We start from the raw sequence: 15,023 nt of genomic DNA on the forward strand, positions 1-15,023 counted from the left end.
CCACCCTCTGCTCATGCCATTGTTTCCCCCTATCCATTGTGGAGCTTCCCCTCAAGCCTGTAAGCCAAAATACACCTCTTTTTCCCAGAAGCTTCTCTTGTTTGGGTGATTTCTACCAGCAATGAGAACCTCCTGACTGCAACAATGGGACTTTGAATAATTATGTTTTATTACTTTAGGATCTTGCTACCCTCTATTGATCCAAGTGACATGTACTGAGTATGTTTGTTGTGTTAGGTGCTGGGAATATACAAAAGGGAGCTGATGGAGTTCCAACATTCATAGTATTTATAGTCCCAAAGTCAAGATAGACATTTAAGTAAATAATGTATATCTCTTTATCTAACATTACATGTTTCATCTCAAACATTTGATATTTCAATTATAATAAATGCTACCAAGCTTAGGCGTGAGAGCTATTGGGATGCAAAACACATGGATCCAACCTCGTGTTAGGGTCTGGCAGCCTTTCCTAAGGAAGAAACATTTCATATCGTCATTAGACTCAGATTTGGGGTTGTTGATGGGAACGACGGTGAGCACTCATGAATGGAATGGCCAAGGCCCTAGGTACAGAGCTGGGGCCCAGTATCCTCTCCCAGTATCGATGTCTTGCTCTATCTTCCTCTCTTCCCCACTTCTCTTTTGCCTCTGCTCCTATCAGCCCTTTCCCCTCATCTGAGCACAGCTCAGATCTTTATCATTCGTCTCTGAAGATGAGTCAAGGGACAGGCATCCCATCGCATGAAACTTCTGTATCTTTGAACTGTGTCTTGTTGATATAGGGTAAAAGATAATATGAAAAAAAAAACATATCACCTTAGAGATAATCACTTTTCATATGTGGCCACAAAACTGAAATCATTTGTAGTGCTTTTGGGGTCAGATTTTCTCTTGAATCAGAAGGAAGTGCATCTAAAATGAGCTCAGTGGTGGGGAGCCGAGGGGAGATCTTTGAGCAAGAAATTTTGTCACTCCCAATAGTTCTCTTAACGCCCATCCAAGTTTTTGTCCTCCCCCCCCATTGTACCAGAGTTGATTGACCTGCATGAGGCCTTATCATTAAAAAACAAACGTTTCCATGGGATTCTGTACATAGACTATCATGCCATATGATAATAAGGAATGTTTTGTTTCTCCCTTTAAAATCAATGTCTCTTTAATTTCTTTTACTGGTTTTATTGTACTGGCTAGAATTTCCAGCATTATTTTGGATAAAAACGGTGGAAATGGAAATACTTGCCTTCCTTTTGATCTTAGTGTGAAAGCATCTCAGGTTTTCAACATCATTAACTAAAATGTTTTTTTTTTTTTTTTTTTTACTAGTTTTGTACTCAGTGAATACAGTCAAATTGGTCCCCTTGTTAGCCTCCTCCCTGTTCTCCGCCCTCTGCAGGGACCCTCCTCATTGGGGAATATGGGTCTTTCATTGTGGGGTTAGCCATCAGCTATGGGTAAGAGGCAATGTCTCTGCATATCATGACCCAACATGTGGCTCTGACATTCTTTCTGCCCCCTCTTCCGCAAATTTCCCTGAGCCATGTTGGGTTCACTTTAGGTCTGCTTCATGATGAGGTCCTGGGAGCCTCTGTGTCTCTGGATATCTGGTTTGGTAGGAGTTTATTGTTCTCTGTGTCTGTCTCCTTCACCCTTGTGCTGGTACCAGGTTCATCACGAAAACAGCACTCCTGCTTGTTTCCCCAATTATTCTTAGTTTAGCTGTAGGTATTTTAAAATGTTTTTATTTATGAGAGAGAGAGAGAGACAGAAAAGGAGGATGAGAATGAGAATGGGAACGAGCAGGCCAGAGCCTCTTGGCACTGCAAACAAAATCCAAATGTTTGCGCAACTTTGGTTTGCTGAGAGTTCGAGGCCACCCTGAGACTACGTAGTGAATTCCAGGTCAGCCTGGGTTACAGCGAGACCCTATCTCAACAAACAAACACACAACAAAATATTTGAGAGAGAGAGAGAGAGAGAATAAGAAAGTAAGCACATGATAGGGCCTCTTGCCCCTGCAAACTAACTCCAGATGTTATGTGCATGTGGCTGTACATGGGTACTGGGGAATCAAACCCTGGCCATCAGGCTTTGCAAGCAAGTGCCTTTAACCACTGAACCATCACCCTAGCCCTGAAAGTTATCTACTAATACGTTGTCTTTGTTGAGGGAGTGTTGGGTACTTGTGAGGTGTTGAGGCAGAACTACAGATTGAAGCATCCTCAGAGCTGACAAACTGGTGACAGATTGCTGGAGTCTGTACTGCTTTTTTTAAAAAATTATTTATTTATTTGAGAGCGACAGACACAGAGAGAAAGACGGATAGAGGGAGAGAGAGAGAATGGGCGCGCCAGGGCTTCCAGCCTCTGCAAACGAACTCCAGATGCGTGCGCCCCCTTGTGCATCTGGCTAACGTGGGACCTGGGGAACCGAGCATCGAACCGGGGTCCTTAGGCTTCACAGGCAAGCGCTTAACCGCTAAGCCATCTCTCCAGCCCCTGTACTGCTTTTGAACTAGCATGTCTCTAATGCTGCCGAGCATTAGAGTGAGCACTGAAGAAACTCTGGAGCAAGGTATGGTCTCACCTTTCAGGGGATTAGTTGGGAAGATATGAACAATAAATGCTCCATTTCAAACTGCGAAATATTATTAGACTGTCAACAGGCACTTGCTGTGTGAATGAAGGCAGAGGAACAAAGGTTAACGGCCCTTACTCTGCATTCCAAGTCTGGCCTCTAACTCACAGTGATCCTCCTTCCTCTGCCTCCCAAGTACTGGGATTAAAGGCATGTGCCACCATGCTCAGCTAAGAAAGACTATTTTCCGGAGGTAGAAGTTGAGTTGTCTCAATAAGGTAGGGTCTAAAAGAGAATAAAAAGCCAATCAAACTCTAATTCAGATCCTGGGTGACAGGGAAACAAGAGGGACTTTGTCATAAGTTTGATTTCTTTTCTTTTTTCTTTTTTTTTTTTTAAAACCAAAACCGTGATTTCTTTTTTTTTTTTTTAATTTTTTGTTTATTTATTTGAAAGCCACGGACAGGGAGAGAGAGAATGGGCGCGCCAGGGCCTCCAGCCACTGCAGATGAACTCCAGACGCGTGCGCCCCCCTGTGCATCTGGCTAACGTGGGTCCTGGGGAATCGAGCCTCGAACCGGGGTCCTTAAGCTTCACAGGCAAGTGCTTAACCGCTAAGCCATCTCTCCAGCCCAATTTCTTCTTTTTTTTTTAAAATTATTTAATTTATTTGAGAGGAAGAGAGAGAGAGGGAGAGGCAAACAGAGAGAGAATGGGCATGCCAGGGCCTCCAGCCACTGCAAATGAACTCCAGATACATGTGCCCCCTTGTGCCTCTGGCTAATGTGGGTCCTGGGGAGTCGAGCCTCAAATTGGGGTCCTTAGGCTTCACAGGCAAGTGCTTAACTGCTAAGCAATCTCTCCAGCCCACAAGTTTGATTTCTTTAAAATTTTAAATTTAATTTTATTTGAGAAAGAGGTAGATAGACAGAGAGAGAGAGAGAATATGGGTGCACCAGGGCTTTCAGCCACTGTAAACAAACTCCAGACATATTCACTACCTTGTGCATTTGGCTTACGTGGGTCCTGGGGAATCAAACCTGGGTCCTTTGGCTTTGCAGGCAAACAAACATCTTAACTGCTAAGCCATCTCTCCAGACCACAAGTTTGATTTTGTATCTGATGAGCTTGAGCTGGCAGCAAGCTATCCAAGCACAAATGTACAATGAGTGTTTGGAATCTCTACAACTGAGAAGGAGTTCTAACTAGAAAACCCCTTTCCCCTGAGAGTCTCTAGAAGGTGTAAGACCTAGTACCACCTGGGCAGCCAACAAACAATGCAACTTAAAGCGATTCACAGTCCCTCTTTGGGTTTCAGCTTCTTCACCTACATACTGGGCTGCACTGATAGATGGCCTTGCTATGAACTAAAATTTGGATCAGCACATGATCAGACATTTGGAATGAACTCTCTACTTGGAATGTTTTCCTTCTACAGCCAGAGGTCTAGGATTCTACAATTTCTTTGAAACAGGAAGAATTCACAATATATTGGTCTTTGGTGGTTGGCTTTTTACTCACTATTTTTTTTCCCTCCGCCAAAACCCATCCGTTTAGGTCTTGTGACACTTGGAAGGTCGGAAGGAGCCCTGTGTGGTGTGTCTCAAGCTTTCCAGACTTGCTGGGCTCTTGTTGGTTTCATGCTATCCTCCTCTGGGGGGAGCGCAGTGGGCATGGAGCCATGAGTTCACTGGAAAGGAAGCTTTGTGGGATCTTAAAGCCAATGGATTTTATTTGTCTAGTTTGTCCAACATTTTGTTCCACAGATCTGGACAGTTGAGAAAGGGGTGAGATGTGGAGAGGGAAGGACGAAAATTAACTAGACAGGGAGAAAAGAACAAATACATTTGTCTTTCAGTATCAAATAAGACTTCCCAGCATGTAAGGCTGAAAAGACTTTTGGACTTCATTTGGTCTTTCTGGAAATTGAACACTACAGTGACTCTCTATATCTCATTCAGAGGTTGTTTTTTTAAATATTTTCATTTTTATTTATTTATTTATGAGAGAGTGATAGAGACAGAGAATGAGCACACCAGGGCCTCTAGCTGCAAACAAATTCTAGACACATGTGCCACCATGTGCATCTGGCCAACGTGGGTCCTGGGGAATTGAATCTGGGTCCTGAGGTTTCACAGTCAAGTGCCTCAACCACTAAGCAATCTCTCCAGTCCACATCCAGAGGTTTTTATTTTGGCTGTATAAAATAATCTGTATCAGGTTGCTAGGATTTTATGAACGTATGCTCTCCATATATCATAAATAGTATTTTAAAATTTCTTTTTATTTGAGAAATAAAGTATGATAATGTCATTACAAAAATAAGAAAATGAAATCACAATCCTACAACAAAGATAACTATTCTTAACATTTCTATTTCTGTCCTTCTTGTCTACACACACACACACACACACACACACACACACACAAACACACAATACATACGGAATCATAGCATATATTCACTTGTGTGTTCTTCCTTCCCACTACTCAATTAGGCTGTGGGCATTTCTCCATGCTATTAAACATTTTAAGCACAATTTTGAGTAATTATATAGCATTTCATAGTAGATGTGTTATTATATCACCTTTCGTAGTATAAACAACTTCAGATGTTTCTATTTTTAATTTTTTTTTTGTTTTGGTTTTTTGAGGCAGGGTCTCACTGTAGCTCAAGCTGACCTGGCATTCACTATGTATTCTCAGGGTGGTCTTGTACATATAGCGATCCCCCTACCTCTGCTTCCTTAGTGCTGGGATTAAAGGTGTGCACCACCATGCCCAGCTCCCATTTTTTTATTTTTAAATGATACTATCACGAATTTCTTAGTATCTGGGCATGCCTATTGTTTTACAATTTTTAATTTTTAATTAATTACTATTTTAATTGAATATGTTTATGGGATATAATGTAATTTGATACAGATATCCAGTGTGTAAAGATTAAATCAGTTAGTATTTCAATCTCCTTAAACATCTAGGTTTTCATTATGAACACATAACACATATACTTTTACAAAGATTAATTTGTTAGAAAGGGAATTACCATATAAAAGGATAACAATGTTGTTTAGGTTTTGACACATTTTGCCCAGATGCCCTGTGTGAAAGTTGTACCGATTTACATTCCTATTCATGCTAAAGAATGCCTGAATTCCTGCATTAACATGGACTCCACCATCATGGGTGCTGAAATGATATTGTATCATTCAATTCTAAGGGCATTTAATAAGTACCTAATGTATGCAGGAAAATTAGACTCACTCCGTTTATGCCTTATAAATGCCAGGCATGCGTTATCATTCTCAATGAAAAAAAAATTTACAAACACATATGAAGATGTTTAAAAATTGTGACTGGAATATATCACTTAACTCTCCATGGCCACAGGATGATATTCTTTCGACTTTCAATTAGTACTATTGAAGGAAGACACCCATGTAGCTTATTTAAAAATAATGTAGATCTTATAAACTCTTAAGAATGCAATAAAATAAAAAAGTAATAATCTTGCAAAACACAGATTCCGTTATGATTACTTGCACTGTATTTCCCAGGACAGATTGGAGTAGGAATGAAGAGGAGCGTTAAAAATCCACATCTTTCAAAAGAAAAAGCAGAAAACATCCCATGTGGGTAAAAGGACAAATTGCACTTTGGTCAGTTGCCTTTAGAAAGTTAACCTGGCGGTTATCAGCGAAGGGGACATGAAATGCACAGAAAACTAACCTCCTCCTGGCAGCTGGGGATAATTTGTCAGTCTCCTTTGAAAAGTGGCTTTGTGCTCGCTGGTGAAGGCAGCTGGAACAGAAAAAGCATGACCGACAAAAGCTGAAATCCACAAAAAGAAAGGTCTCTTTCCTAAAAATTACTGCCCGAGTTCGCAGTGGTCAGAACAGAAAGTACGTATGCAGATCTTCTCAGCACCAGCACATCTGGTATGAGAGGAAGCCTCCCATGCTACGGGGCCTTCAGAATGGCTGCTGACCTGAATAGGGCTGCTGGATCGCATCGAAGCGAGCCTTCTCGCCCTGTGAAAAATTGCATACTCAAATCTCTCCAAGACAGTCTAAAACGATGGTAGTGCCACGTTCTGAAATGAGTCAAAAGCATTTACTGTGCTGAGAACGAAGTCCTGATTCATATATGGTGCGTGATATGCTAAGAAATGGAGGCTTCAGTAGGTGATTGCAAGGTAAAAAGCAAATCAATGGGATGACTAAAAATAATACTGGCAAACTGGAAACCACTCAAATGTCTATAACTAGCCAATGGCTAAAATGTGGTACATCCATGTGATGAAATATTATTACCCAGCAATACAAGAGAATGGACTATGAGCATAGGACTCTCCAATTAGTTATACTCAGTGGTTCAAAGTAATTGTAGTAAGTGAAAGGGCACTGCCATACAGGTTGCATACTGTATGATTGCATTTCTTTTTCTAATTTATTTATTTATGAGAGGCAGAGAAAGAGGCAAATGGGGGTGGGGGAGAACGGCCATGCCAGGGCCTCCAGCCACTGTAAACGAACTCCAGATACATGTGCCACACTGTGCATCTGGCTTATGTGGGTACTGGGGAATCGAACCTGGGTCCTTAGGCTTCACAGGCAAGCGCCTTAACCACTAAACCATCTCTCCATCCTTGATTCCATTTCTATAGTATTCTGGTTTGTAGTAAACATAAAACTTCCCATAGAGCCAGGTGTGGTGGCGCACGCCTTTAATCCCAGCACTCGGGAGGCAGAGGTAGGATCTCCAGGAGTTCAAGGCCACCCTGAGACTACATAGAGAATTCTAGGTCAGCCTGGGCTAGAGCAAGACCCTACCTCAAAACAAACACTTCCTAGTGCTTGTCAGGGGCTGGGAGCCAGGGAGAGTTTATTACATATGACTGCATGACAGGGTTCTTTTGGACGATGGAACTGTACAATATGAGGAGAATCAAGGTGTGAGATGAGTTTATATACTTGCCTACACTCATATACTGGAACACTAAGAGAGTAAACTGTATTGTATGGTACTTTAAACACTGGATGAAAAGAAATCACAAAATGACTATCCAACATGGAGAAGTAGCAGAAAGGGATGATGGAAGTAATGCTAAATAAGCTAAATCTTCTTTTTGTAGCACAGAGCCAATAGATAAGGTCCAAAATGGATAAACCAAGAACTAGAAGCAGAGGCAGAAATACTGTTTTCAGGTCTTCTGGTAGTTTTACCTCTACACAGAATCTGATGGGTGAGGAGGGGAGGGCAGGGACCTTGTTGCTTTTCTTATGACAAACCCTTCTGTATTTTTTTTTTTTTTTGGTTTTTCAAGGTAGGGTCTCCCTCTGGTCCAGGCTGACCTGGAATTAACTCTGTAGTCTCAGGGTGGCCTTGAACTCATGGCGATCCTCCTACCTTTGCCTCCCCAGTGCTGGGATTAAAGGTGTGTGCCACCACGCCCAGCTGTATTTTTTTTTTATAGTTGTAAATGATGTTCATGTGTTAGCTTGAAAGAGGAATATAATAAAATGCACTTGGGGAGGTAGGGAATTACCATGGGATATTTTTTTATAATCATGGAGAATGTTAATAAAAATTTAAAAAAAAAGTCTGCAGAACCTAGGTAGCCACGTGGCTAAGTCCCTAAAATAAAATAAAATAAAATAAAATAAAATAAAATAAAATAAAATAAAATAAAATAAAATAAAATAAAATAAAATAAAATAAAATAAAATAAAATAAAATAAAATAAAATAAAATAAAATAAAATAAAATAAAATAAAATAAAATGCACTGGACTGCGAATGGAGAAACCTGATCTCTAACCCCAACTCTGCACAAATTAAGCACAATCCTGTCTCTTCTCTTGCCCCCAGTTTCTATATCTGTATGATAAAGGGGTTGGATTAGATGATCTGTGGGATCCCTTTCATATCTAAAGAAAATTATAAAATTAGACTACATGCATGTTTATGATTCATTATTGAATGGGGGAAAAGAAACAGATCTTTTTGGTTTTTTTAATTTAATCTTTGTGCGTGCATGACATGTTTGTTGCCGTGTGTGTTTGTATGTGTGAATGCATGTCACAGCTTGTCTGTGGAGGTCAGAGGACAACCTTGGGTGTTAAGTCCTTGCCTTCTACCTTGTCTGAAACAGGGTTTCTTTTTTTTCATGATAGGGTATCACTCTAGCCCAGGCTGGCCTGGAATTCACTATGGAGTCTCAGGGTGGCCTCGAACTCACGGCGATCCTCCTACCTCTGCCTCCCGAGTGCTGAGATTAAACGCGTGTGCCACTACACCCTGCTCCAGGGATTCCTGGTCATCACTGTGTGTGCCAGCCTAGCTGGCTTGTGAGCTTCAGAGGTTCTCTGTCACCTCCTCCCTCTCATCTCAACATATGCACCCTGGGATTGTAGACATTTGCTACCTTGTCTAGATTTTATGTCGTTGCTGGGGATCCAAACACCAGTCCTTACACTTCTGAGCCAAGTGCTCTATCCACTTAGGGATCTCCCCAGCCCTTATTTTAATTTTAATGAGTATGAGTGTGCCTGTCTGTCTGTATGGACATAAGTGCTGGTGCAGGGGCATGTGTGTGCATGCGTGTGTAGGCCAGAGGATAACTTCATATATCCTTTCTTGGGAACCCCAATCCACTTTTTTTTTTTTTTTTTTGAGATAAGGTCTCTCATCGGCCTGGGGTTTGTCAAGTAGGATAGACTGGCTGATCTGCAAGCCCCGAGGATCTTCATGTCTCTACTTACTCAGTGCTGGGATGATAAGCATGGGTCACTGCTCCTGGCATTTTTATGTGAGGTCTTGGAGACTGAACTCAGATGCTGAGGCTTGCAAGGCAAGCACTTAGCCAGCAGAGTCATCTCCCCAGCCTTATCTTTCTTTTCAATATTTTCTTTCTTTCTTTCTTTGAAAGAGAGATGGGAGAGAAAGAGAGAAAGAGGCAGATAGAGAGAGAATGGGTGCTCCAAGACCCCTAGCCACTGCAAAGGGACCCCAGATGCATGTGCCACCTTGTGCATCTGGCTTACATGGGTACTGAGGAAGCAAACCTGGCTCCTTTAGCTTTACAGGCAAGTGCCTTAACCGCTAAGCCATCTCTCCAGCCATCATTCTTTGGTTTCTAAAGCTGGAAGGAACCTCATTAAATCAGCCAGTTAAAGTTTCCCTTTAGCCAGCAAAGAAAGCAACATAGAGATTGGTCAACAGACTCACTTGGTTGGGCAGTGAATTGCCAACAGAGCCAGGACTAGAGCTTAGGGCTCTCTCCGCTGCTCCAAAGAGCTTCTTTTCAGACCTAATGAATCACTGCTTAGCATCAGATCTGACAACTGTTTTGGGATAACACCAGAGGTGGGATCCATAGGCTGACATCGCTTCCTTTGCATGCGAGATGAGTCACAATGTTGGAAGTGTTCCCTGACACCATATGTATGCTATAATACCATAGGCATCTGAAGTTGGTCAAGGCTATGCTCAAGTCCAATTTGGGGGCTCTGGTCCCTAATAACTGTCTATTAAGCTGTGTTAACACAGCTTCCTTCTAGCCCACTGACTGCTTTTGTGTGATAGGGATCCCTCCACTTAAAAATCCCACCCTTTTCATTCTGATTTAAAACAACAGACATAATCTGTTAAAGACTTAAATCAGTCTTTTATTTCCCAAACCTCGAAACCTTAGTCATATTTCACTGAACTCCATCACATGAAACAGAAGACACACATTTTTTTCAGACACCCTCGAGTGTTTTCTTTTAAACTATCTTAGAGTAGCAATCTTCCTAGGAAGGGTTCCGAAACTGACTCCCCACTTTGACAGCAGTTGCCTCCTCCTCAGGAACACCTTCCCTGTGGATCAGCCACAGGCGTCCCCGCCCCCTCGCCAGAGCCTGCAGGCTCGCTTGCCCCTCATCATAGAAGATCTGAGCTTTACAGAATAAGGACACCATTATGCCAGGCTATCATTCTTCCTCAGAGGAAACAACAGTGCCCTTTGTGAGCTCCCAGATAACTTCAAAGGGTGTGGCTATCTTTCTGAGCTCCAAGGGAAGGGTCCTTGAGAAAGGGCTTACAGTGCTATTTTACTGCGTGACGCTTCTTAAAGGGGATGCGGGGAGGCAGAGCAGGAATTTTCAGGCTGTCCTCTTATTGGTGTTTTGTCTACCTTTGAAGCAACGTTGCATTTTCAAAATCTCCCGAGAAAACACTCGCTTGCCAACTTTTGTGCTTGCCCTCTACCAATGCCACCGTGCAAGCCTGGCTAATGGCCCAGCTCTGAAGAATCAGTTACGTCTGCCTGCCATTTCCTTCACAACAGCTGGCCTAAGGATCTCAAGCACTTAGCCTCAGCTGCCAGCTTAGGGGAAGAGAGGCCCTTGTGACAATGGCAACATTTGTTCCCACACTGGTATTGTCAATATCAACAGCCGCGACAGGCTCCAAAGGGGATCATAGACAGTCACTGCCCAGGGAAGTCTGTACGTGTAGATTTGATTTTCCTCCAAATGCTTCAAGGTACCCAGAAATCAGTCATTCATTTGCTTTTTTCTAAAATAATTTAAAATTTTATATATTTATTTGAGAGAGAAAAAGAGAAGGGGGAGAGAGAGAGAGAGAGAGAGGGAGAGGGAGAGAGAATGAGTACACCAGGGCCTTAGCCACTGCAAACAAACTCCAGATGCATGCACCACAATGTGCATCTGGTTTACATGGGTACTGGGGAACTGAACCTGGGTCCTTTAAGCTTCGCAGACAAGTGCTTTAACCACTAAGCCATCTCTCCAGCCTAGATCCATTTGCTTTTTCACCGAAGGGAAAGGCAAATGGCTGCAGACCATGGGAACTGCCCACCAACGGTGCTCTTTTTGCTTGGAACCAGAATCGGGACACCTGGGTTCTATGACTTGCCTATTTGTTTATGTGGAAAATGCTATAAACTGGCTTGTCACTGAGTGACCATAATGGTGCCATACCTAAAGCAATGGTTGACACAGAGGAGATTTGTAGAAGAGGAGAAGTGGCCCAATACCCTGCGGGAGGAGGAGAACACAACAAAGAGAGTGTGGCTAAGACCACCTCTTCTAGTGGGCTGATAGCATTCTTGTTTTCCTTCTACTAACCTTGGGATGTCAGGGATGACTCAGGGAAGCGCTTGGCTTCAAGATGTTCCCAGTTGAGTAAGGACATCACCAGTTTCAGTGGTGACTGGGGGCTATGACAAAAACACCAGTCTCACACTTTAGGGGATTTCGTTTTCATCGCAGAGACCGTGTTTTGGGGCTGTTTTCCCTAACTGTAGTGATGGGTGGGATCCTGAATGACTCACTTTGACTGTCATCCTTGAGAGCAGGATATATTTTGCCACGAAACTGGCCAGGCAACTTATCATAATGTTTAAAAATAAAGCTTCAAGATGCAATTAAGGTTTCCTATCAGTTGCTGTGGAGTTTATCAAGAGGGAGATGCTCCTGGGTGGCCATTCATTGGTGGGGGGAGTCATTAAAAAGCAGGATTCAGGCCTTCCTGGAGAGTGCATTTCCGGCTGGCCTTGAAGAAGCAGCCAGGCCATAAAGAGAAAATTACAGCTGGAGGAGCTGAGGGGCCTCGGGGCTTCAGCAGCAAGGAAGTGAGTTCTGCCAACATCCCAAAGAAGTTTGGAAGAGGGCCCCCCCCCCTCCCTTGGCTCCAGATGATAATGCAACCCAGGCAACACCTGGACTGCATCCCTGAGCTCAGGGCGCATCGTGATGTTCTGCGCAGTGCCCCACTGAGCTGCATTGGATTGCAGAGGAGCCATAGAAGCAGCTCAGATAGGCACCCAGGATTGCTAAGGATTTCTTTTCACTAATCAAAGCAGTGTCATACTCAGGTTCCTCAATGAGTTAAGCACAGTCCCACATGACTCAGCCACTCTAATTCCTAGGTGGTGTGTGTACGTGTGTGTTCTTTTGGAGAGATTCAAACAAAAACCCCTATATAAGTGTTCTTAGCAGCACTGCTCACAATGGTCAACTGGGGAAACAATCCAAATGCCATCAGCTGTGTTGGGGAAGTAGCTCTGTGGTTAGATTAGTTCATCTGTTGTGGTGGATATAAATCTTTCATCTTATATAAGGATAGTCCTATTGAGAAGATATCTTTGTTTTTTGCCTGTTTGTAGGGTGTGCATTAAAATTTTTTTGTTTATTTTTATTTATTTATTTGAGAGCAACAAAGAGAGAAAGGGGGGGAGAGAGAGAGAGAGAGAGAGAGAGGGAGGGAGGGATAGGGAGAATGGGTGTGCCAGGGCCTCCAGCCACTGCAAACAAACTCTAGATACAGGCACCCCTTATACATCTGGCTAATGTGGGTCCTGGGGAATCAAGCCTCGAACCGGGGTCCTTAGGCTTCACAGGCAAGTGCTTAACCACTAAGCCACCTCTCCAGCCCAAGGGTGTGCATTTGTATTGAGCTGGTCTCAAATCAGTGTCCAGGCAAAGCCTGGACTGCCTCCACACCTCAACTCCACTCCCTTGGAGACCAAAAGCCTTCATATGTCTTAAGTCTTTTTAAAAATTTTTTATTTATTTTTATTGAGGAAGGGAGAGAGATAAAGAGAGTGAAAAAGGCACATAGAAGATTTCTTTTGAGAGCTCAATCCTCAGTACCACTCAAAGAGGAGAAAACAAACTACCTAACCAGCAATAAGACCTGTACAAAGCAGACATAAACATACCATTCAGTCAATTAAAGATAACTGTTACACCACCAGCAATCATAGGAAGAAAATGGCAAAAATAATACATACTATGAAGTTAAAAATTACTAAAATGGCCAGGCGTGGTGGCGCACGTCTTTAATCCCAGCACTCGGGAGGCAGAGGTAGGAGGATCGCTGTGAGTTCGAGGTTACCCTGAGAATACACAGTGAATTCTACGTCAGCATGGGTTACAGTGAAACCCTACCTTGAAAAACCAAACAAAAAAAAAATTAATAAAATTGAAAGTAATAGGATGAAGTAAAGAAGAGGCAGGGAAAGTGAAAAAAAAAGTAGCAAGTTAAAAAAAAAGAAAAGAAAAGGTGGGGCGGAGCCCGCGGAAGTAGCTAAGTCGACAAAGTGTTTGTCTTATAAGCATGAAGCATGAGTCAGATCCCAAGTAACCATGTAAAAATGCAGACGTGGTGGGACGTGCTTGTAGTCTCAAAGCTGGGAAGACAAAGAACTTCTCTAGTCTAATTGCTGAGCTCCAAGCCACGGAAGGACACAGTGTCAAAAAAAAAAAAAGTAGATGGTATTCATGAGGATAATACATTCGGTTATCCTCTGGCCTCTACAAGCACATGTATGCGCGTGTGCACACACACACACACACACACACACACACACACACACACACAAAACCACGGAAAAGAAAACCAAAAGAAAAACAAGGTGAGGAAAATGAAAAGATCAAGTAATTGAAAGATCTAATTACAAGGCTGGAGAGTTGGCTTAGCAGTTAAGGCACTTGCCTGCAAAGCCTAAGGGTCCAGGTTTGATTCCCAGGCCCCACGTATGCACATGTGTCTGGAGTTCCTTTGCAGTGGCTGGATGCCCTGGCATGCCTGTTATTTTTCTCTGCCCTTCCATCTCCCAAATAAATACATAAATAAATAACTAAATGAGCAAATATTTAAAAATCTGATTACAAAATGAGAAAATAATGTTGAAAAATTAGCCAGGCATGGTGGTGCACACCTTTAATTCCAGTACTCAGGAGGCAGAGGTAGGAGGATCACCATGAGTTCGAAGCCACTGAATTCCAGGTCAGCCTGGAGTAGAGTGAGACTACTTTGGAAAAAAAAAAAAAAAAAAAAAAAAAAAAAAAAAAAAAAAAAGTGAGATAAAGGTATTGGCTAAATCAGGAGCATCATAATTTGGAGGCATAGTTAGTTCCAGTTCTAAGCTGCATACCACAAAGCAAGACTCTATTTAAAAATATTTATTTAGGTGGGCTGGAGAAATGGCTTAGAGGTTAAGGCTTTTGCCTGCAAAGACAAAGGATCCTGGTTTGATTCTTTAGGACCCACTTAAGCCAGATGCACAACGGGGTGCATGCATCTGGAGTTCATTTGCAGTGGCTGGAGGCCCTGGCGTGCCCATTCTCTCTCTGTCATTCTCTGCTTCTTTCTCTCACTCTCAAATAAATAAATAAAATATATATTTTAAAAAATATTTAGGGCTGAAATGATTGCATAATGGAGGCCCTGGTACACCTATTCTCTCTCTCACTCTCTCTTTCTGCCTCTTTCAAATAAATATATTTTAAAAATATTTAGATAGCCGGGCATGGTGGCACATGCCTTTAATCCCAGTACTTGGGAGGCAGAGGTAGGAGGATCGCCATGAGTTGGAGACCACCCTGAGTCTACATAGTGAATTCCAGGTCAGCCTGAGCTACAGTGAGACCTTAC

General features: G+C 42.6%; 1 protein-coding gene across 2 annotated transcripts in view; it reads right to left on the reverse strand.

The window, feature by feature from the left end:
* Plac1 (placenta enriched 1) overlaps positions 1 to 15,023 on the reverse strand; it is a 65,624-nt gene that overhangs the window by 35,489 nt on the left and 15,112 nt on the right. Inside the window, exon 2 of one of the 2 annotated variants that reach the window (XM_045140543.1) lies at positions 6,307 to 6,378. The exons of the other annotated variant lie outside the window; for it this stretch is intronic. The gene's annotated coding sequence lies outside the window, so the exon portion shown is untranslated. The remainder of the gene's footprint in view (positions 1 to 6,306; positions 6,379 to 15,023) is intronic. 2 annotated transcript variants of the gene reach the window in all.

This window comes from Jaculus jaculus, chromosome X, assembly GCF_020740685.1.
Source record: "Jaculus jaculus isolate mJacJac1 chromosome X, mJacJac1.mat.Y.cur, whole genome shotgun sequence".
In the NCBI taxonomy this organism is placed as follows: Eukaryota; Metazoa; Chordata; class Mammalia; order Rodentia; family Dipodidae; genus Jaculus; species Jaculus jaculus.